Raw genomic sequence first — 6,948 nt, 5'->3', positions numbered from 1 at the left:
GGGACAAACCTGATCCAGCGGGTGGACGAGCTAATTAGTCCGATCAGTGGAGGGTGGGATGCTCAGCTAGTGGAGCAAACATTCAGACCAGAAGATGCAGAAATAATCCTGGCATTACCGGTGCATCCAGAGCTGGAAGATTGAGTGGCTTGGCACTTTGATCCGAAGGGAATTTTCTCGGTTAGATCAGCTTATAAAGTGTTGATAGAGGAGCAGAAGAGAAGTTCGGTCAGAGGTGGGCAGGGCAGCTATGTGGGATGTAATTTGCAGCCTGAGCATTGGAGAGGCATTTGGCGCCTGAATTGTCCAGGAAAAATAAAACACTTCCTTTGGCGATTAGGCCATAATAGCTTGGCTGTGCGCATGAACCTGAGAAGGAGGGGTATGGAGCTAGATACGAGATATGTGATGTGTAACAGAATGGACGAAGATGGGGCTCACCTATTCCTAAAATGTAAGAATGTAAAAAAGCTGTGGAGGGAGATCGGTCTGGAGGAGATACGTGGGAGGTTGATACAATCTGATTCTGCAGAAGATTTCATTCGTAAAGTTTTGGAGCTAGACAAGAAATATCTGTTGAGAGTGTGTGTCCTGCTGTACTTCTGGTGGAGAGAGAGGAATAATGTGAGGGAAGGGGAAAGTATGAGGAATGTGACCGCCCTGAGTCTCATGATCCAAACCTACTCTGATGAATTCCTGAAGGAGCAACCGGTTCATTTGGGACCATGCGAGGGTGACCTGAAGATTAACGTGGATGCAGCCTTTAAGCCTGACACGGGTCAGGGAGGATGGGGTGCTGTGATTAGGAATGCTGAAGGAGAGGTGGTAAGAGCTGGCGCAGGATGCCTGAACCGTGTGATGGACGCTTTCCATGTGGAAATGTTGGCGGCCAGAGAGGGAGTTCGGTTGGCGGCTGAGGCAGGTATGGGGCAAGTGATCCTGGAGACGGATGCCATGCTAGTAAAATTTGCGTTGCAAGATGACAGTTTCAGGTTATCCGCTCTGGGAGGCATCATCTAGGAGATCAAGACGCTAGCTGAGTTGAGTTTTAATTCCATCTCTGTCGATCATTGTTATCGGTCATGTAATCAAGTTGCCCATGAGCTTGCTGCGATTGGTTGTAATTGCCTTGTTGGTTCCTCCCTCTATTGGGATTCTGTACCCCCTGGGGTTGTAGACCTGGTGGCCGGCGATTCAGCTGGGCCTTTGGTTTACTGGAATGAGTTTATTCCGCTCAAAAAAATCCAAAAATAAGTTTGCAAAAACACCAAGTAAAACTCGCGAATAAAAAATCGAACAAAAAATTAACCGAAAATTGTAGAAAAAGAAAATCGCTCGGGATTGATAAGATGAACACGAGATGATCCTGGATTACTTCAGGAGATCCGGTTATAAGTCACTCCTAGCAACAATCAAAGCAAAAATAATAAAAACCTCAAATCAAAGAGTCGCCCTCTCTCAAACCAACTCTCACCAACAAAAGAGAGGATCCCTACCAAATGAGAAGTAAGAGGTTCCTTCCATTAAGCGTACAATCCAAATACCTCTCAGAGATAAAACCATCCAACTTTTTATCGGAGTTCCGGATAGACGCACAATCTTCACGACTTCGCTTCGCCATGACGCCACATGCCCCCCGCAACTGCCATCTGGCCGCACCAGACGCGCCCTCGGTTTTGAGGCCCAAACCGGCAAACCTGTCACCGCCCGATGTCGACGCGTGTCCGACCTCCTGCCAAGTGTCACGACGACTTCAAGATCTTTCGTGCTCCCGCCGCACGGGCAGCCTACTCGAACTCGCCATCGTCTTTCTCCTTGACTTGGCCGACACCGTCTTCATCACGTTCATGTACTCTAGCTCTTTCGTGCACCACGTGGACCGCCCGTGACTCCGTCCGAACTCCTCGGGTCCCTCAATCCAAGCCTACTCACATCCATCCTTCACCGCCCTTGATCAATCGGCATGAACCTTTCGTTTGACTTTTACCGCATCCGTCGACTGCTACGTCGCATCCTATGTCTGCATGTCACGAGCCAAGAGACACATTAAATCCGCACAACTTTATTAATCACACACTATCCAAAGGTGACCACCATTGATCCTCACATACAAGTGGAGCATGAGCAGCCGCTGTGGTCATACTTAGCAGAAGGTAGCTAGATCAACATCATGCAGCTAGCCGTTGTGGTCACACGAAAGCGTATTATATATAGGGCTTAAATTACTATTACAAAGCGAATTCTCGCACGAGGTGCTTATAACACGAGCGTATGACGTCGGCCGTGAGCATTGCGCAGATCGTCGACACGGCCGGCAAGAAAAGAAAGCATCGGAAGCAAACCCCAATTGTCATTTGCCCTTTCGTTCTACGAAGCAGCCATGCATATCCAATCTGCTGTGTTTGACCAACCAACTTGTTGGCTTCAGTCTGCAACGCTCGTTGTCGTTGATGGACACTAGGCCAGCAGGTCGGGGCCAACACCAACCCACATGAAGGCGTATGATACCACCTAATAAAAAAACTAAAGCAGCCAGTATCACGAGGAGTTAACAACAAAAGTCCTGAGACGCCGGCGATTTGAGATGCATGCTCTCTACGACGGCACAGGCACACCCGTGCTTCCTCGACATCTTTATTAATTAATTTGTCACACGACAACGTTCTGAACTTGGCATTTCTTTCTTTTTTATTTAAGAAAAAAGGGATAAATAACGACGTCATCTCCAGCCAGGGGGCGTACATCCTAAGATTTGGCCCAAGTACTTTTTATCCTTAGGTTTTCTCTTTATATATATATATATATATATATATATATATATATATATATATATGTGATGGAATTTGGGTTTGGTCCATGAGAAATTTCAGAAATTCCAAATAAATCTCAAAGACCCATGGTGCATGAGGAAGTGAGTTAGTGTGCAATCCTTTAGTCCCACCTTGCTAGTTGAAGTGGAGCACGTACGACCAACTTAAATATGGAGGTTGTATTCATATCTCTAAGCTATGTGTGTGGGGTGAGAAGGGGAGCTCCACACGCGCGCTCGCTCGCCAGGCGGGGCGTGGCGTGGCAAAATACGCGGGCGCACGACGTACGCGTGAATTGTCCGCCGAAATCCGACTTCTCTCTTTGCGGGGGCATCTGTTTTTGTTTTTGGTTACTTGGTCTTTAAGTCTGCGAGATATGGAATCCTAATCGGTTTCCTAATTTTTCGGAACCGACGCGAGGTCGTGAGACTCTTTTATATAACTCACCCGTCGGCCTCTACCAAAACGTATCTAATCGAGTTAGGGTTTTGCCTCTCGTCACTGCTGCGCCGCCTTCGTAGTTGCTCCATCCCGAGCGCCGGCGTGCACCGGCGAACGGGAGAGCAGGTCTCCGGAACTATTCGCTCTTGTGATCCTGCACCGGGAGAGGGCGAATCAGGTTTTTAGGAAGCACCAAGCGCGACTGCTCATCTTCTTCGCCACGGCTCGTCCTCCGTCCAAGTCTGGTGTTGCGGCATACCGTCGTCTGCAGCGCCGGTTGCTACGATCTGTTCGAAGGACCGTCTTCATCCCGTCCTCGCCGTTCGTCTTCCCGGCGGCTCCCGCACAATATGTATCTCGTGATCAGATCCAATTCATAATCATGTTTGCTGAGATTATGTTTATTATGATGTTCGTACTGTCTAGTATGTTAAAGTCTTGCATGTTAGATTCAATTCTCGTCATGTTAAATCTAGTCCGGAATTTAAACATACAGTTGTCTATTTTTCCAACAATATGTTCTTATTTATTACTCGCAGAAAAGTAGCTACTAACTATTTTCTTATATACAATAAATAATAATTGAATTGAGAATATAAACAATTGGAGATTATATTTTTTATAAGATTAAGTTGATTTATTCATAATATATCAAAAAAGTTTATTGGACTATCCTAACTAAAAATCCTAGATTCGCCACTGTCTTCAGCCCTCTGTGGCACTACAAGCATGTGCTAAAATTTAAATCCTAGTAGGTACGAGAAGTTGATACGCTCGCGACTCCACCATCACATGCATACTACTCACACACACACACACACACACACTAGAGGTATATATTGGCCCATGAATGAGTTGATGGCTTGCCTTTTGCGTTACAGAGCTGCGTAGGTCTACTTGCGCATCGTGGATGTGTGTGGTTGTGTATATGTGGTGATGTAAGTTTACATGCGAGTTTAAATAGTTCATCTTGTACCTAAAGGGATAACTAGGTGAAAAATAACCTTTGGGTCCAATTTGTTACCTGTCCGCCTGTCCGTTAGCTTATCCCCCCCCCCCCCCCCCCCCCACCCCAACCCCTCCCGTCCTCTCGTGGCCTAATTGTATTCCACTAATGTGGCATCTAGCCGACAATCAGATTTGGACACCCATCGGCCAGCGACGACAAGGACAGTGATGAATTGGCATAAGAGGAGTAGCACACCATCCAGCTACCACCGGATATGTAAATAATTAATCTATGCTTTGCTATCATGAATAACCATCCATGATATTGATCGCCACTATATCTACAACATATAGCATTTGCCATCCACATACATGTTTGATTCTTGAATACAATAAGTTCTTAGCAGCCGGACAATGATGAGTGCTTGTTGAACGAGGAAGATAAAGACAGTATACCCACTGCCGCACCTAGTATTCCACACTAGTAACTTTGGCCGCCTCCTATATAAACTATGGAATTTTCTTTGCAAGCCAAAACTGAAAAAAAAATGTAAAGCAAAACGATGGCTACTACGTAGAAAGACGAAAGAAAATCGTGGATGGTTCTTTTGACACGAAATTATTGGATCTTATTTTTGTTACGTCAATTCAGTTATAATGAAAAATTATTGAAAATGTCATCAACCTAATGTTCTGGCTGCACTCATGTTAGTATTTTTGTCCTCTCTACCACTAGCCGCCTCACCTCCTGACCTCCGTCGCCATCCGATCCGTTTAACTTCGGAAAGGTCACTTATCATGGTCCCCACAGAAAAATCTTGCCAAGTGCCCTCTTATTAGACGACGATGGCTAAACAGCAACCAGCCGCAGAAAAATCTGCAGAGGTGAAGTTTAGCCTCATACCCTCATCCATGATGGTTGATGGCAGCAACCGGTGCGTCCCCCCGTACTGCGATTGGACAGCGATTCCCCACCCCGTTTGATCCCAATTTTTTTCGGGAGTCCCTATCACGTCAAAAGGAATCTTACTATTTTATAGTATTAAATAAATTTTTTTTATAAATGTTTTTTTACAGCTGAGTGTTTTTTCGCGAGACGAATCTAATGAGCCTAATTAATTCATAATTTACTACAGTGATGCTACAGTAACCGTTCGCTAATCATGGATTAAGATACCTCATTAGATTCGTCTCGCAGTTTAGCCCTAGGGTTCTGCAGTTAGTTTTATAATTAATATTTATTTAATACTTCTAAATACTAAAAAGTCCCTGGGACTTTTTTTCAAGTCCCTGTTCCAAAACACCCCCTAACTTGGGGAGTGCAGGAAATGTTGGGAGTGGAGCGGGTATCAAATCAGGGACCCCAATAATTTACATGGTTTTCATGGTCCCCTTCCCTTGGCCCATATCCCAAAATTAAAGGGTTTTTTTTCTATTGCAAGTGGAACTCCAGCTATACTTACATCACATTACCGACCCTTAATGTTTTGTTATATCTGATAAGTTTTGTATCATAGAATTTTTTACAATATCTAGTATGGTGTGGACTATTTTGGTCCAATATATAACTCTTATCTTTAGTTTCTCAAGGTTTGTGGGGATGTTCCATTGTGAATTGGCCAAAGGGTTGTTATTTCACTTAGCTGTAGGATCAAGGACACCGTCTAGAGGGAGGGTGAATATGTGGTTTTTAACTAAAATTACAAACACTAGATAAATTTAATTAGTAACACAAGAGAGATCATATGTCTATCTCAACCTATCACTAGTGGGGTTCGCAACCTAGGGTGACAAGAGGCTAATCAAACTCTAGTAAAGTAAAAATCTCAAAGTAAATTGCAAGAATTTAAATGAGCAAAAAAATAATCGGGCACGAGACAAGAATTTTTCCTGTGGTATCGATAACTTGCCGGTCACCTCTAGTCCACGTTAAGGTGGATTCAAAGAATCAACCGCTCCTCTATCAAGACTCTTCTTGATCTTCAGCCGGCTTGAATCAATAAACCTCTCCAAACCACAATTCCAATAGAGTTGCTCTTCACCACTCCGGCGAGGTGAGCACAAGAACATCTCACAACCCATTTCAGGGCACCTTCACAATCTTCTTGAAGGGCTCCACGAAATCACCTTCTCCAAGACGTCTAGGGAGCAGCAACTCCCAAGAGTAACAAGTCGATGACGCTTACTTGGAGATTCCCTAGTGCCTCAAACCTCAAACACTTGATGCAATACACTAGGATGCTCTTACACTCATAAGAATGCAAACTTTAAGCAAAAAGTGAGAGAGAGAGAGATGGAAACTAGTTCAAGTATGCCAAGAATTCTTTCAAAGGGGTCAAGAGACCCGCCCACGACCGGACATGAGGTATATAGACCCCCTCCCCCCTCTTGAAAACTAGCTGTTATACTCAAAACACATAAAAACAGAGCTTTCGCGGACTGTCCGCTTCGCAGAAACCAGACTGTCCACCATTCAAAACCAATGGGTCAGAGTGCAATACATGTGTGTCAAAGATGACCGTTACAGATCGGGTGGACTGTCCGCGTCCTAGGGGCGGACTGTCCGCGTCCTAGGGGCGGACTGTCCGCAGTAGAAAACCTCTGAGCACCAGAGATACAAACCTCTCTGGAAGAAATTCAAGACTGATCGACAAATCGTATGCCATTCACACTTAGCGCTCACCAGAGACAAGCTCAGTTTCTATCCAATTTAGCCGGCGGACTGTCTGCCCCAAGGGGCAGGACTGTC

The sequence above is a fragment of the Panicum virgatum genome, chromosome 2N, assembly GCF_016808335.1.
Source record: "Panicum virgatum strain AP13 chromosome 2N, P.virgatum_v5, whole genome shotgun sequence".
NCBI lineage: Eukaryota > Viridiplantae > Streptophyta > Magnoliopsida > Poales > Poaceae > Panicum > Panicum virgatum.
This window is presented reverse-complemented; position numbering follows the sequence as displayed.